The sequence below is a fragment of the Eriocheir sinensis genome, unplaced genomic scaffold (genome assembly GCF_024679095.1).
Source record: "Eriocheir sinensis breed Jianghai 21 unplaced genomic scaffold, ASM2467909v1 Scaffold95, whole genome shotgun sequence".
Taxonomy (NCBI): Eukaryota; Metazoa; Arthropoda; class Malacostraca; order Decapoda; family Varunidae; genus Eriocheir; species Eriocheir sinensis.
Window position 1 is genome coordinate 580,001 of NW_026112330.1, and position 16,710 is coordinate 596,710.

General features: G+C 43.4%; 1 long non-coding RNA gene across 1 annotated transcript; it reads left to right on the forward strand.

The window, feature by feature from the left end:
- The first annotated feature begins 13,571 nt into the window (after window positions 1–13,571).
- LOC126994999 (uncharacterized) lies at window positions 13,572–16,318 on the forward strand. Its single transcript, XR_007749774.1, has 2 exons — window positions 13,572–15,642; window positions 15,786–16,318. It is a non-coding gene; the product is annotated as an uncharacterized LOC126994999 (long non-coding RNA).
- Window positions 16,319–16,710: the final 392 nt, after the last annotated feature.

Here is a 16,710-nt window from a genome sequence, read left to right on the forward strand (position 1 = left end):
CAATGGCAAGAAGAGAGCAGTGTTAAAGACGACTGCTCTCTTCTTGCCAACAACTATTTGGTTCATGTGAGCCACTCACCAAATATGTACATTCTAACACACTCAAAGAAATGGTGAAGTTGTTTCTGTTTGTCAGAAACATCTGCCATGATTCCTGATGAGTCTGGTATGTGCATGTGTGTGTGTGTGTGTGTGTGTGTGTGTGTGTGTGTGTGTGTGTGTGTGTGTGTGTGTGATTGTTGTTACTCGATCCAAGTGTTTATGTGGTTGGAGTCTAGATGGGTGGGTTTGCCGCTCACGTGCAGTGGTGACAATGAGAAATTCTGGCAGTAAGGAACCACAGGCACGCCCAATCCACAACCGCTTCTTCCTGCCATTTAACTGCAGCAACAAGTCCATAGCAGGAAATGGCAGCTGGCAAAGCCGTGACAGCCCTTACTGTAGCAGACGACGCCTTGTCGATACAGGGCAACTGCTTTGTTTACGTTATGGATGTGGATACGGGCAACCGACCTTGGCCGTGTGTGACGCACACCTGGAAAAGTTGGAGTTAACGGTTGCCCTAGCTGCCTCCAACGCGGTGGGAGTAAAAGGCCCAGTGTGACACCAGGTTACGGACAACCGACAAATCGCTCCTGGTTGGGCGTATGGGCGTTGCCTGTAACCCCAATGGTTGGAGGAAAACGGCCAGTGTGACACCGCCTTAAGGCAGTGATCCCGCTGATTGGGTGAGCGCCAGAGATGACGTCATCGGACTCACAGCGAACCACAAGAGTGTTTTCAGAACTGTCAGCCAGTCATAAGACAGCCGTCTTCAACTGCGGCTTCAAAACGACTCGTTCTCTCTTCCCATTTTCTTTCTTTTTCCAAGGTACATATTTTGAGATAAAAAGGGAGGAAAGGCGGAAAAACAGGTCAGCCTCACAGGTAAGAACAAATAAGTGCTTTCCAGTGTTTTCAAGACACAGAGTTTTGCAATCCTCGAGTTTAGCGCCAAACCCTTGGAACAAAGCAAGCGCGAAACTTGCTCCTTGTTAGCAAACCCATGTCATGGCCTACATTTTAGATCCTTGTTAAGCAAACCCACGTCTTGGCCTACATTTTAGCTCCTTGTTAAGCAAACCCACGTCTTGGCCTACATTTTAGATCCTTGTTAAGCAAACCCACGTCTTGGCCTACATTTTAGCTCCTTGTTAAGCAAACCCATGTCTTGGCCTACATTTTAGATCCTTGTTAAGCAAACCCACGTCTTGGCCTACATTTTAGCTCCTTGTTAAGCATCAGCATAACCTTGTGTCACTCATGTATTTTTTTTTTTTTTACAAGATGACGGCTCAAGGGCAACAAAAAGCCACTACTCACCGCTCCCACAACAGATGAAAGTAAAGAGTGGCCAAGAGAGGTCAATTTCGGGTGTCTTGCAAATTTCCTTACACAGCACAACAAAGGTACAGAACAAGACCGGGTGGAGTACTCACCGGCGCGGCAGCAGAGGCACCAGAGGGTAATGGGTGTGGCCCCTGACCACCAACTTGCCTGGAAAGAATATGTCTTGTTGTTGATAACTACAATAAACGTAATTATGAATTTTAATGAACATAATTGCTTTTTGAAAGCACAGGAACACGACTGAGTCTACTGTCTCATTATTAGGATACAAATTTGACCCCATGGTGATTGCAGTCCCTCCTCTGTTGCTCTGTGCTGGCTGCCTTAACTTGCCTGGGCTGAGTCATCAGTCAGGGTTGTCCACTTGTGACTTCCCCGTGACAACTCACCCTGGGCAAGGTGACACACTGAGCCGTGCCTTCACTTGGCACTGCCAAAGTTTATCACAAAAAAATGTACTCACAAAAGTAAAACAATAATCAACAAAATTTTTTTTTAAGAAAAAAAGGCATTTGAATAAAAAATTATTTGAATAAAAAAAATGATTTAAATCAAATAAATCATTTTTTTCTTATCAAGTGTTAATAGCACAAAAACTGTGCTAGGTCGCCGTCGCATGACCCTCCAACACAACCCCAACAATTTACATTATGCAACTAGGGGTCTAAAATGGAAAATGCTGAATAGTAAAGATGGCGCCACTATAAACACTTGCCTGCACCACAACGGGCTGGGGCCGACCATCAGGCCCTACTATGAAAGCCTACTGTCGCCACAGGCCAAGACGGAAAAAAAAAGAAAAAAAAACTATAATGCCATGTTGTAGGGTTCATCAGGGCTAACAAATGTTATTATACAATGTCATGTCTACAATGCTTGGGTAAGCCAGGAAAACAACTTGAAGAGAACAACAACAAGAAGATGGACAATCTGTATATAAAAATCATGATTTTTCTACCCTGGAAGTGTGTACTGATGACTGGAAACTGACTCAATGCACTTATTAAAGCTTATAAGTGTGTTTTGGAAGCCTACTAGTGTTTGTATAAAGCTGAACATTGACTTAGCACACTTATTAATCCGGTGACAGCGACGGGCCAAATTTGTGGCTTTACCGCGTACCAGCGACGGGCCAAATTTGTGGCTTTACCGCGTACCAGCGACGGGCCAAATTTGTGGCTTTACTACGTACCAGCGAAGGGCCAAATTTGTGGCTTTACCACGTACCAGCGAAAGCCAAATTTGTGGCTTTACCATGTACCAGTGACGAGCCAAATTTGTGGGTTTACCACGTACCAGCGAAAGCCAAATTTGTGGCTTTACCATGTACCAGTGACGAGCCAAATTTGTGGGTTTACCACGTACCAGCGAAAGCCAAATTTGTGGGTTTACCACGTACCAGCGAAAGCCAAATTTGTGGGTTTACCACGTACCAGCGATGGGCCGAATTTGTTGGGTTTACCACGTACCAGCGAAAGCCAAATTTGTGGAGTTTACCACGTACCAGCGACAGGCCAAATTTGTGGCTTCACCACGTACCAACGATGGGCCGAATTTGGGTTTACCACGTACCAGCGATTGCCAAATTTGTGGGTTTACCCCGTACCCGCGACTGGCCAAATTTGTGGCTTTACCATGTACCAGCGACGGGCCAAATTTGTGGCTTTACCACGTACCAGCGAAGGGCCAAATTTGTGGCTTTACCACGTACCAGCGACGGGCCAATCTTTTGCCATAATATAAACCCCTCAAAATAGATGATGCATAAACTGATCACAAATGCGATTATGTATTATGAAATGGTTTGCGTGAGTGATGATTTTTATCATTGATTCCCTTAGAGGGGCCTTAGAAACATGATCCCCCAGCTGCCGGGTTAAGGCCTGTAACTGTGTATTGGTGGCTGAACACTGACTTAGCAAACTTATTAAAACCTATTAGTATGTGTTTGAGGCCCAAGTGTGTATTTATGACTGAAAACAGATTTAATACACTTTTAAGGCGTATATGTGTGTGTTTGAAGAGTGTAAGTGTGTGTTTATGGCTGAACACTGACTGCACACTTATCAAAACCTATTAGTATGTGTTTGAGGTCTGGAAGTGTATATTTAAGGCTGGAAACTGGCATAACACACTTTTAACACATGTAAGTGTGTGCTTGATGCCTGGAAGTGTGTGTTTATGGCTGAGCACTGACTGCACACTTACTGAAGCCTGTAAGTGTGTGTTTGAGGCCAGAAAGTGTGTATATGAGTGAAGACTTAACACACTTTTTAAGGCATGTAAGTGTGTGTTTGATGCCTGGAAGGTGTGTGTTTAAGGCTGAGCACTGACTGCACATAATGAAGCCTGTAAGTGTGTGTTTGAGGCCAGAAAGTGTGTATATATGACTGAAAAGACTTAACATACTTTTAAGGCATGGAAGTGTGTGTTTGAAGAATGTAAGTGTGTGTGTTTATGGTTGGACACTAATTTTGTACACTTATTGAAGCCTGTGAGTGTGTGTTCGAGGCCAGGAAGTGTGTGTTTAAGGCTGACAGGCTCTCCCTTCCGTTACTAACGCACCCAGGTCTGCCGTATCACCCTCCCCCAATCCTACTCTTCCACTTTCCCTGGTCCCTGCTTCCTTTTCCTCCCTTTGCTCATCGCCTCCGGCTCCACCTCCCGCCTCCCCTTCTTCACTCTCTCCCATTTCTTCTCCTCCATCATCACCATCTTCGCCGGGCTCTTTACTTCCACATCCACCGCGTCACAGCCACACTTCCCTCCCACTATTAACAATTAATTTCAGTAGTATTAAAAACAAAATAGCTCAATTACACCATCTAATCTCTACACATAACTAGGGATTGTCGTTTTGGACCTTTGTCTTTGTCCTGGGATTCCGGGATAAAATTAGCACTAATCCCGGAATCCAGGAATTCAGGATTTTCAATTGTCTAAAATTGCACATTATTCCTAGTCTCCCTTTCAGGTTTTTGATGTGCTTAACATTAATAGATATGCAGAAATATTACTGAAGATTGACTGTCTTAATGTTTAATTCCAAATTTCCAGCAAACACTTTGTTCCTCAACAAAGTAAAAGGAGCAAGAATAAGAGCTAAATATGCTTCCTTTACTGCTTTATTTTTGTTCTGCTTCCGAATTCCAATGCAGTGACAATGTAAATTATAGTTCATTATCGATGATAAAAAAATACATTTGTTTCCATTTATATTCAGTGAAATGAAGAGAGTACTTAATGACAGAAAATGTAGTAAACATTCTTTATTTATATCATGAATTATATGTTATTATTTACTATGTTATTATCTATCTTAAAATATGTTATTTTCTTACTCTTTTGGTATGTCATTACCCAAGATGATAGTTAGACATTAGTCACATTACATGTCCAACATAAAAAACCGTTACGTACCATCGCAGCAACCAGTAGCTAAAGCGTTGGGGAACTATGGCAACAACGATCAGCTGTGCCGGCGAGCGAACAGACAGACAGACAGTTTACTGTCAGCCGTCACTAGTCGGTCACTTACGCGAGGAGGAAAGTGTGCTGTTTTTCTTGTAATTTTGTTAAGTTGTCACGCTCATTTCAATGCCGTATACATACAGCAACGTGGAATATGCAGACATGGTGTTCATTATACGAGCTGTGTTACGGGTAACGGAGTGCCGTGGCTCTTTATAATACTCAAGAGAATACCTAGACAGTAAGTCCTTCCTTCACACACACAAAACATTCCACACCCTGTATATAAATATAGATAGAACTACAAGTCCACAACCATCCTACAGTCAAATTTGCCCCTATTTTTGTATAATTTCATCCAGGAATTCCCGGGATGTGCAAATATCCAGGATTATTAAACCTTAAAAATTGTCCGAGATCCCGGGAAACAAACCCTACATAACCCTGACATAATAGTATAGGGACTGAGATTTGGTAACTCCTGATGTTGAGAGTAGTGAGCTTTTCCTCCCCTTTAGCATGACAGTATTCCGTAAGACCGCCACGACAGACCTCGGCAAAGGTGGCGGTGTTATCATCGCCACCAAGCCGGGTCTTTGTGTTCAACACAGGCCTGACCTTGACACAGACTGCTAAATCACCTGGGTCCACTTACAAACCTTCAACTGTAAATCTCTTCTTATTGCTGCTTTTACAGACCGCCTTTTACTAATACAGACTATTTACACAACCTTCAAATTTCTCTTTCACGCATACAGGCAGACAAGCATCTGGATCACGGGTGATTTCCAACCTCCCCGACATTGACTGGACTGCAGCATCCCCATTTGGCCCTCCCGATGCTGACGCCCCAACTCCATTATTCCCCACAAACAGACGCCAACTACACGACATTCGTTGACATCATAAATACATTTTCACTCTCACAAGCAGTACTCCAGCCAACACGGACACACATTGTAACACGCCCGCTACCACGGTGGCCCTGTGACCACAACACACCTTGACCTTTTCTCACCAACAACATTCTTAACATAACAAACACTCAGGTTGTTCCAGGATTTAGTGACCACGACATACTCATCGCTGACGCTGACCTTAAACCGATTAGACATAAACAGAGACCCAGACGGATATTCCTTTATTCAAGGGCTGACTTAGACATGATCAAACAAGACCTAACTGCCTTCAGCACTGACTTTTTTGCGAGTGACCCAAACACAAGACATCCTTCTACCAACTGGAACAACCTGAAACACACCATACACACCTCAATGAACAGACACATACCACAAAAAACACTTTCTAGTAGGTACACCTCCCTGGTTTTCCAGGAATCTACGCAGACAACATCGCAAGAAACAAAGTCTCTACAGACGCGCGCAGACATACAACACAACAGATAATTGGACCGCTTACAAAACCACCAAAAGACATTTGCCAAAAACATAAAAAGTAGCGGAACGCCAAAACAAATAACTTACCTCGCCAGACAACGTAAGAAATAACAAAAGAAACTTTTTCAGGTTCTTTAAGACGCGCAAACATGACACTAACGATTACATCACTTAAAGACAACACTAACACATCAGTAACCAGCCTACAACACAAAGCACAAATACTCAGCACACAGTTCTAATCGGTGTACACACAAGAACACAACCTGACACCAAACATGCCACACAGCCCCTTCCCCCCATAGCTCCCCTTGACATCACGACTAACGGAATACAGAAATTACTAGGACTCGACACAACCAAATCAACTGGCCCCGACAACATTCCCGCCTTCATCATTAAATCCTTTGCTCCCATCCTTGCCCCTATCCTTCAGGCCATATTCGCCCAATCACTATCATCCACCTCATTACCCTCTGACTGGCTTTTGGCAAACATTAATCCTTTATTCAAGACAGGTGACCGGACAGCCCAGCCAATTATCGCCCCATCTCACTAACATCGATTCCATGTAAAATTTTCGAACACATAATACACAAACACAATGAATCACCTTGGCACATCCTTACTGACTCACAACACGACCTAAACGCTCATGTGAATCGCAACTCATTACTACATATCACGACATTACGAGGCGACTTGACCGACGTGACATTAAACAATGTTGACACTATTGTTTTAGATTTTGCCAAAGCCTTCGACAAAGTCCACACAAAAGACTGACATTAAAATTGAGATACTACGGTATTTCAGGACCTATTCTTCACTGGATCACTGCATTTCTTACTAACAGGACTCAACGTGTTCTTCTTGACGGATCTTCATCTGACACTGTCCCTGTTTCTTCAGGTGTCCCACAAGGCACCGTTCTAGGCCCCTTCTTCTTTTCCTCCTGTACATTGACGATCTTCCACTGTCATCGCCTAACTCTTCCACTAGACTATTTGCCGATGATAGTTTAGAGCAGTAAAGACTACTGACGACTGCAGACTACTACAAAACGACTTGGACTACATGCCCTCCAGCGGTGGGTGCACCTGGCAGATGCACTTCCGACCAGACCAATGCAAACTTTTAAGATTCACTGAGGCGCACAACATCACACTTACACTCTCCACAATTCAGATTTAGAATCAATTCACACACACACAGGTACCTTGGTATCCATCTCTCAACTAACTTGAAATTCAACACCCACATAGACCATATCAGTGCCACAGAACACTAGGGATTCCTGAGGAGGAATTTACATAACTGCACACACTGACATTAAACACATAGCTACATGACACACGCAGCAAGAGAGACCAACACTGGAATACTGCTCCATTGTGTGGGATCCTCACACACACCTGAAACATTGATAGCTTAAGAACAAATCAACACCAAAGGCAGCTAGGTTCATTACAAACAATTACACTCGAACGCCTGGCATCACAATACAGGCAACAGATAAACATGGAACACACATACGCAGACAAAGCACACACTTACACTTATGTACAAGATCACAAACACTCACATTGACCCCACAAACATACCTACACAGCACTGCAAACAGTCAATGTACTCGTAACACACACATACCAAACATATCACACCAACACTGACGCATACAAGCACTCATACTTTCCACGCACCACACACACACCACTGGAACCAGCCTCCCTCCAACAGACTGCGGTACAATAGACTCATTCAGAAAACAAATACACTCACTTGTCACCACAACACACCAACACTAACAATTACACTTAATCACTTCCCTCCCTGCACCCGGCTCCCCGTCCCCCAACAGCCAACACTTTACCATGTGTGTTACTGACACCTGTTACTGACTGCCCTGCATCATCAATCCCAAATCAGATCCAGGGAATTAAGACACCTCTCCTCCCGAGATCGACCTCTCTTTTTGGCCGCTCATTACTTTTGTTTTTGTGTAGAACAGCGATAGGCAGGCTTTTTTGCACAGCTTTGTTTGTTGGCCCAGGCTGTTGCTGCAGCTGTAATAATAAAAAAGCAAATGAACAGAGGTTGCTAACCCATAGTTGCCCTGCACACATTCTAAATGTTTTTGGCTCATGATTTCACCAAAACAGCTATCATAGAAGAACATGTGGTTCACGTTGTAAAAATACTTATAAAACCATCACTCTGACTCAGCAAGATAACGTGCGAAAGGCGGTCAACGTCTTGTTCTTCCAGGACACTAGACGGACCAGGCATTGACTGACTGAACATCCATAGCAGCTCAGTAAATTTGGCAATGAGTTGACAGGAAAACGGCTGATGTCAAAGTTAAGTGTTTTGTTGTTTATTTTTCCATTCTGTATTGCTGCCACTGCATCAACATCAAATTTAAATCAATGAAATAAAAAAAAATCAAACAATATAAATCTTTAATTCAAATCAATGATTTAAAAAAATCATTTTGATTTAAATCTTGATTCAAAATTAATCAATGATTTTTTAAATCATTTGATTTAAATCTTGATTTAAATCGGTGATTTAAATCTTGAATTAAATCAGTGATTTAAATCAAACAACCCTGCTCCTCTCCCTTCCCCTCTCTCTCTCTCTCTCTCTCTCTCTCTCTCTCTCTCTCTCTCTCTCTCTCTCTCTCTCTCTCTCTCTCTCTCTCTCCTCCCTCGCTCTCACGCATTATCACATTAAAATTGTTGGTAAGTTCCTAAATAAGAAGAAAAAACGTTAAAAAAACACCCATGAAAAACAATAATAAAACGTAGAAAAAGTGCAGCTGGAGCCAGGTGCCCTGCTTTGTATAGAGAATTATATCGATGGTTTTCAAGTGCGCAGAAGAGAGAACAGAGAGTCGGGGAACAAGTGGAGGGCCCTGTTTCTGGTGAGATTTTTTTGAAGATTTTTGTTTGTGATTGTGATTATTTTCGTTTGAGTATAGTTTAGTAGGGTCGTTAACTATCCTGTGTGTGAGTCTGTGTGCCTGTGTGTGTGTGTGTCTGTGTGCCTGTGTGTGTGTGAGTCTGTGTGCCTGTGTGTGTGTGTGTCTGTGTGTGTGTGTGTCTGTGTGTGTGTGCGCCTGTGTGTGTGTAACAATGTCTAATGTTATATGTGTGCTATGTGTGTGTGTGTGTGTGTAATTTACCGTAATCTGATCACAAGCAGGACTCGCTTTCCTTCAGCAGGATTCCCTCCCCGCTCATATCGTCGATCTCTGGGAGGACCTCACCCCCCATCCCCCTTGCTCAGAGACGTGCTTCTCCAGTCTACCGAAAAAGAATCCGGCTGAGCAGAACCAACTGCCGCCTGTTTGGCCGTTAAGCCCTCTGAGACACCCTTTTCTACTGATTGAACCGGGCTTTTGCTACAGAGTACTAACTTTACTGCGATAGTTCGACAAAGACTTTAGCGTTGTGAATTTAAAAATGACTAGCTCTGGAAATAGATGTTCTGGATCCTTATCTCAAACATTCACATTCAATAAGGCTTCTCACATAGCGGTTGTGGAAAAGCTTCGGCGGGTAGTGATGTGAAAAAGCCTATTGATAGTTTGAGAAGGCTTCTGCACAAGTGAATGTGAAACACTTTCATGGTAAGAGTACTTCGGCAGTACACATGGAAATAAACGCAAATGTACAAATAATTTACTCGACCTAAAACAAAAGCACCGCCTGGAGAAGATTTGGAGCAGAAGAAAATAATCAGTCATTTGCACCAAGTTATACTAAATATGGTTCCTTTATTCAACAAAGTAACACGCTCTTGACTGATTGGTGTGCTAGCGTGGTGATGAATCCATGTAAGGCAATTCACCATCACCAAGACCCACCACCATTTCATTTTCACTATATACCATCACCACAACTACTGAAAACAAATCAACCTATTTCCTATCTCACCGCACCACTCACCACCAGCACCACCGAAGTCAACAGTTAAATACTATCCATTCTCTTCGTTTCACGTCAAAGCGAGGATATTTTTCCTTCACTCTTTATCGACGCGGCCATTCACGGTTGTCTTGAGGGAAAGGTATGAAAGCCGATGAGGCGAGGAAGGTGGGGACGATGAAAAGCAGCCTGCTCTGAAACTGTGCACAATTACTATTTTGCCCCCTGCCGCCGTCGGAAAGCCGGTTGATGTTGAACCAGAAACTGCTCAAATATTAGCCGGAGAGAGCGGCGAGGCGGGGCAAGACTGGGAGTAGTCAGCTAAAGAGGCGGAGAAAAGTACAGGCTGGCAGAGTCATGCCAGCCGAGTTTAGGATTTTTTTTGCACAATTTTGAAGGCTGTTACAAAACTGGTATTGCTGTTATTATTGTTATTATTATTGTTCCGTCGCTTTGAAGAGTGTTAGCGGAAGTGGCGGCAAGTGTTGGCGCGTAATGATGACGTGTCGTGGTGTGTGGTGTGTAATGATGATGATATTGACGGTGTGTGTGTGTGTGTGTGTGAAAGCAGTGTGTGTGTGTGTGTGTGTGTGTGTGTCGCCTCCTGAGGTGTCATTAGAGTTCAAAGGGCTGCAGCTGTGTCACGCCATCAACGTGCATACACAGTCACGGTGCTGGACGCCCTGGGACACTCTGAGATGCCCGTGTCAGCGACCATCGCCGGAGCGACGTCAGCGCGGCGAGCATCAGTAATACCTGTGGGCTCCATCACGCCGTCTCTCGCCCATGGAGGTATTATAACAGGAGGCGCCCTCCTGCGCGTCCCCATACAGGTATGAGTGAAGCCAGTGGGCGGAGCTACAGAGTCTGTGGGCGAGCTTATAATCGATAGATAGACCCAAAATACGGATCTCCTGGGCGGAATTAAGGGAATTTACCACTTATGTTTTTGCATCTAGACGAAAAATTAAAAAAGAATTGATAGTTTGAGCAGAAAAAGCACATAAAATTTTCCTATATATTTAACAATGTAGATCTATTATCAACGACATTTAAGGTCAAGTCAGTCCTGTGGCTTAAAAAAAACAATGAAAGGGCCCTGGCATTCCATGAGACTGTTGCAGGTGTGTCCCTCGGCCTGGCACACAGCGTGTAGCAGACACAGGGGAGCATAACTCCCCAGTAGTAAATTTGCTAGCTCAGCTCTAAGGCGCATTGCTCACATCCCTGAGGTGCACCAAAGCCCATAGGGGTAAACAGTGGTGGGGAGACACTTGTATAATGGAGGCTGCTGGTGCTACCATTGTCACAGCAGGCAGTCTGAGTTGGCAGTAATGTTATTATGGAAATAATTCCTAATTATATTCTTAACATAGCTAAGAGTATAGTCAGTGTCAGGGTCCACTGTGTCATCCTGAAGTTGGCATCGTCGAGCAAGGCAGTCTGCCTTTTTCATTGTGTTGGATGGAAGGGCACCCAGGTGAAGTGGACCGTGGCACCTGCAGGCCCAAGGCACGAGGGCAGTCAGGCACTTAGTCACAAGATCACAGTCTGTAGGAGGAGGACACAGAATTCATGTAATGCAGCCTGGCTATCAACAAACAAGTATACATCTTGCGAAAAGCTGCTACAAGTGTGGCGAGCCTCAAGCATGACAGCAGCTCAGCCTGGGTCGAGGATAGTACCCTGGCAGCCGCCTGGTAATCTCAATGTCAGTGTACAACAGAACTGCGATTTCTATCATATGTAGCCCTATCTGATTATAAAGCAGCTCTCAACTCACCTGTGAAATGATGTAGAACCACTACGTTCCCTTTCGTGCAGCCATAGGAACATATGCGAACATAAGAACGCCTGTACAAGGTGCAGTTCTTTGAATCTAAGCTCCCGTGTATCTAACCCCAATCATCGTCGCTGTCCATGAATCTCTATCAAACTTATTTATTAATGTGACAATTGTATTGGCACCAGCACGACTGCAAACCTGTTCCACTCATCCACCAACCACTCTGTTAGTAAACCACTCCTTGCCTATGTCCTTGCTGAATCCGAATTTATCCAGTTTAACCCATTTCGTGTCCTACCCGGTTCTCTTACCAACAAAAACCTTATAATAATTATCCCCCTTATTAAAGCCCTTCATCCATTTATAAACCTCGATCATGTCTCCACGCACCCTTCGCCTTTCTAGAGAATGCAAGTTTAACTGTTTGAGTCTTTTCCTCGTGGCTATGCTTCAACCCCTGAACCATCTTAGTCATCCTCCTCTGCACCGATTCTAACATTTTGATATCCAAGTGACCAGAACTGGAACCACATAGTCAAGATGAGGTCTAACTAATACTAAATATATAGTTTGAGGAAGACTTCGGCGTCTGCGGCCCGCTACAACAAATTCTTTTCTACTCATGCTCATCCCTATACTGTCCAAACTCCTTATGCAAGAGTTAACCAGCATCTTCACTCTTTCATCCCTCACGCTGGTAAACTCTGGAACAATCTTCCTTCATCTGTATTTCCTCCTGCCTACGACTTGAACTCTTTCAAGAGGAGGGTATCAGGACACCTCTCCTCCCGAAATTGACCTCTGACTTTTGACACTTCTTTAACCTCTGTTCGGGAGCAGTGAGTAGCGGGCCTTTGTTTTCTTTTTTTCTTTGCGCCCTTGAGCTGTCTCCTTAGCTGTAAAAAAAAAAAAAAAAATTACCAATGGCCGTATACTTACTCACTTGAGGTGTGGATGCTATGGTATAAAGAGGGAAGGAGGGAAGGGAAGGAAAGAGAGGGTGGGGATGGATGGAAGGGAGGGAGGGAGGGAAGGTGGGATTGAGAAAGGAAGGAGGGAGATTGTGATGGCATATATAGTAGTAGTAGTAGTAGTAGTAGTAGTAGTAGTAGTAGTAGTAGTAGTAGTAGTAGTAGTGGTAGTAGTAGGAGTAGCAGTAGTGGTAGTAGTAGTAGTAGTAGTAGTAGTAGCATCAGCCAAGGAGCCACGTTGTCGCCTGGATGAGGTGTCGCCTCTCGTTCTCCCTGCTCAGGTCGGCCATCCTATGTCTCAGGGGCACCAGACACTCTTGCCCAAAAGCCACCAACATCTCCAATATGGACTATGAAGCCACAGTGGTGGAGAGTGACATTAGGGTGGGTCGGGAGTGACTTGAGTAGGGAAGGAAAGGGGGATCTGGACGTAATAGATGATGGGTGATTTAGTGTCAGGTAGTATTAGTGATATGGTTGGATGCCACAGTCATTAGCGAACAGAGTTGGGGCTAATGACCTCCAAGCTACGGAGCCCTCCAGGATTATGTGTCGGGAAAATAAACATGGGTGGAGCCATCATTTATGTAGTAGTAGAAAAAAAAAAGTAGTAGTAGTAGTAGTAGTAGTAGGAGTTGCAGTAGTGGTAGTAGTAGTAGTAGTAGTAGTAGTAGTAAATAGTATTTTGAAGAGATAATAATAATAATACAAGTAATATTAGGATCAATAATAATAGATTTATTATTATTATCGTTATTATTTTGTTGTTATTATCATTATTATTGTTATTGTTATTTACGCCTAAAACACTGATAGTACAACAACATTTACAGCCCGGTGTTATTTTATTTCCCTGCTATCTCATCATCATTACTTGAATTATTTGTTATAGTTATCATTATTATCGATACTATAGGTACCATTATGATTATTACCACTATTATTTTCATTGTTAGTAATACTGTTGTCACACGGGGGGGGGGGGTCGGACCAGGCATCATATAAGTATTACCAACAAGCTCGACAGCCTGACATGATCACGCGACTTGTTTTTCTTCTAAAGACAGTAATTTATATTTATATGAATATGAAATTAAATACTGACTGAGGAGGAACTATTTCATTACATCACCGCTTCTGTAAAATCCCACACCTCACGAGGCAGACATCCAGGCGTGGGCAGCGCTGAGGGCCGCTTCCACAGTCGTTTTGTTTGTTTTGATGGTTACTAATGGCGGGGATCGACGCTATAGTTTTCCACGTGAAACTGGCCTTTGGGGTGGTGGCGGCTGCAGAGGAAGCGAGAGGTGTTGAGAATGTGTGGCAAGGTGCAGGACGAGACTAACCCAGTTTTACGTGGAAATACTATATAGCGGCGATAACAGCCATTGGTAACGATCAAAACAAACAAAACGACTGTGAAAACGGCCCTTAGTAACAAGCCTTCTGCCGTGGCTGGGCGATAATTTTATATGAAGCAAGTTTGGGGGTGGAGGAGACGGTTTTGAGGTCGGAAATCGGCAAACAGATGAGGCTGAGTACGACAATCTGGCAACGTTGGCCTACGTATAGCAAACAGTCGTCAGTGTCGATAATATGCAGGCAGCAATAACATATACCGCTAATTATAGTTGATTATGAGTTAAAAATGTTAGTAATGTCGGAAATAGCTGTTTTGTTAATTTACAAGATCGCTGAGTATGATTATTAAACCGCCTTGAAGCTGTCCACCACCGAGAAAAATTAGCAGGCCTTATATTAACAAAACAGCTATTTGTGACATTACTAATATTTCTTAACTCACAATCGACTATAATTGGCGGTATTTGTTATGGCTGCCTGCATATTATCGACACCGACGACCGTTTGCTATGCGTACGCTAATGTTGCCAGATTGTCGTACTCAGCCTCTTATAATATTATTACCAACTTCCGACCCAAAAACTGTCTCCTGGCCCCAATAACGAGACTCATTCATAATTATCGTTAAAATAGTTAATTCCTAATGTTTCTTGGCAATAGTTAGGCGTCAGAAACCGGTAAATACTATGCTCTGAGTACGACAATCTGGCAACGTTGATGCCCATGCCGAGAATCACTGGCCGCCCTAAGACCTTAGACCCCAAAATTGTCTTCATGTAAAATCATCAATAAAATGTTTAATAATTGGTGTTTATTGGCAACATTTATGGGCCAGAAACCAGTAAATGCTATGCTCTGAGTACGATAATCTGGCAACGGTGGGGCGTAGCTTACAGTATCCATGAAATTGGACACGCCGCGTGGCTTCATGTTGCCGTTGCGCGATAATGCCTACCTCAGACTTGGCTGAACCGACGGGAATCAATGTAAAAACGTCGAAAGAAAACGACAACAGTATCAAGCCACCACGACCTCAGAACGACTGGACGATGATTAGACTACAGGAGTCTTCTAAAACTTGACACGACGAGAACGACTTTGAAAACACGAGACTATGAAGCGAAAACAACAAAAACATCATCCACGACCTCACAACGACACATCCTCTGCCTTAGAAACAAGTAAACAAGACATTAGTTAGGTTATAGAAGCTTTCCAAGGCTTAACACGACGGGAACGACTTTGAACCAGGAAACTAAGAAACGAAAACAACAAAAATATCCTCCACGACTTCTCAACGACACATCTTCAGCCTCAGACGATAGTTAAGTTAGGTTTGGTTAGGTTAGAGAAATTTCCGAGGGCTTAACACGACCAGAACGACAAGGAAACACGAAACTAAGAGGAGAATATATCAATAGCAACCTAAACGACCTCTCAACGACACATCTTCAGCCTCAGACGATAGTTAAGTTAGGTTTGGTTAGGTTAGAGAAATTTCCGAGGGCTTAACACGACCAGAACGACAATGAAACACGAAACTAAGAGGAGAATATATCAATAGCAACCTAAACGACCTCTCAACGACACATCTTCGGCCTCAGAGACAATAGTTAAGTTAGGTTTGATTAGGTTAGAGAAATTTCCGAGGGGTTAACACGACCAGAACGACAGTGAAACACGAAACTAAGAGGAGAATATATCAATAGCAACCTAAACGACCTCTCAACGACACATCTTCGGCCTCAGAGACAATAGTTAAGTTAGGTTTGGTTAGGTTAGAAAAGCTTGCGAACTTTTAACACAACGAGAACGACAATGAAACAAGAATCTAAGAAGAGAACAACGACATAAACAACCACCTCCACGACTTCTCAACGACACATCTTCAGCCTCAGACGATAGTTAAGTTAGGTTTGATTAGGTTAGAGAAATTTCCAAGGGGTTAACACGACGAAAACGACAATGAAACACAAAACTAAGATGAGAATATAACAACAGCAACCTAAACGACCTCTCAACGACACATCTTCAGGCTCAGAGACGATAGTTAAGTTAGGTTTGGTTAGGTTAGAGAAATTTCCAAGGGGTTAACACGACGAAAACGACAATGAAACACAAAATTAAGAAGAGAATATAACAAATGCAACCTCCACGACCTTGCAACGACACATCCTAACCCTTAGTAAAGAGTAGACAAGAAATTAGTTACATTAGAGAAGATTTCATAGGAATCTTAAGGGCTATTTCCAGGGGTAGTTCTATGACCCTGGTGGTTGTCTGACCCTTCCTCTGGACCACGAACCTAAGAAACACATATTTTACAAGGCTTTCATAGGAGTCTTGGGTATTTCCAGGGGTAGTTTTATGACCCTGGTGGTAGTCTGACCCTTCCTCTGTAC